The 1,191-nt window shown below is 48.6% G+C and overlaps 1 protein-coding gene across 1 annotated transcript in view; it reads left to right on the forward strand.

Annotated features, from left to right (window-relative positions):
* Nucleotides 1-1,191, forward strand: part of Phldb3 (pleckstrin homology like domain family B member 3) — a 17,229-nt gene that overhangs the window by 2,432 nt on the left and 13,606 nt on the right. The window lies entirely within an intron of this gene.

The following is a 1,191-nucleotide window of genomic DNA, read 5'->3' on the forward strand; positions in this document are numbered from 1 at the left end:
GAACTCACAGAGATCCACCTGCTTCTGCTTCCTGAGTGCTGGGATTAAAGGTGTGCGCCACCTCCCCCCAGTGTCTTGTTTTGTTTAGGGGCTACTGAGTTTCTCATATTTGTCCACCTGCTTGTTGATTGTTGAAGAAACCAAATCTTCTGGGTGATTTTTTATGGCTGTTTTGTTTAGTTCTGTGTTTTTGAACTGGTGTCTTTCTATGTAACCCTGGCCTACCTGGATCTTGTTATGTAGACCAGTTTGACCTCACACTCACAGAGATCCACCTGCTTCTGCCTCTCAAGACCTTTTTTTAGATTGTGTGTGTGTGTGTGACATGCATGTAGATGATCTCAGAAGCCAGAAGAGGATGTTGGATCCGCTGAACTGGAGTTATAGGCTGTCAGTACCTGTAATACAGGTGCTAGAAGCAAGCTCAGGTCCTTTGCAACTGCTGAGCCTTCTCTCTGGCACCATTATTGTTTTGTTTTGTTAAGATAGTGTCTGAGACTACATCTCAGATAGCCTAGGCTGGCCTTGAACCCACTGCATGTCTGAGAATGACCTTGAACCCCTGATTTCTGCTTCCATTCCCCAAGTCCTGGGACTTCAGGTACACAGCAGAATAATGTGTTGCCCTTATAGCAAGAGCAGCTAGTTTTGTCTCCTCCTTTTCCTCCTCTATCTCCACCCCACCCAGGGTCTATAGCCCAGTCTGGTACTGAACTCCTTCTGTAGTTGAGGATGTGAGGCCTGGGATGATTACAGGCTTGCACTATGACTCCAAACAAAAATTGAGTCTTCTGTCAGTAGCCAGGATGTGGCTGACCATGTACCTGTGGGGACAGTCGGTGCCCCTCTGTTCTCTGTGAGTGCATGGTCACTTGGTTGTAGAGGTGTGGTGAGATTTGGGCCTGCTTTATGACTTCCCACTGAGTCTGAGGAACGTCAGCTCTGGGTGTGTGGACCTCAGTGAGTCACCCTGGTCTTAAGACTCCCTTATCTAGAGATGCTGACACTCTCTAGGCCACTGCTCTCCAGCCTGAAAAAGTCAGCACTGCAGCCTTGTGACACTGTGAGCTGTGACTCTGTGTGTTCAGGAGCTGCATCCTGGCCTCACAGTGCAAGAGTCCTGTCACCCTGAGCCCTGATTTCTCTCCGGGGGTCTGGGTCTAGGATTCTGGGCTCTAGGCATTTTTTTTT

The sequence above is a fragment of the Microtus ochrogaster genome, linkage group LG4, assembly GCF_000317375.1.
Source record: "Microtus ochrogaster isolate Prairie Vole_2 linkage group LG4, MicOch1.0, whole genome shotgun sequence".
NCBI classification, from domain to species: domain Eukaryota; kingdom Metazoa; phylum Chordata; class Mammalia; order Rodentia; family Cricetidae; genus Microtus; species Microtus ochrogaster.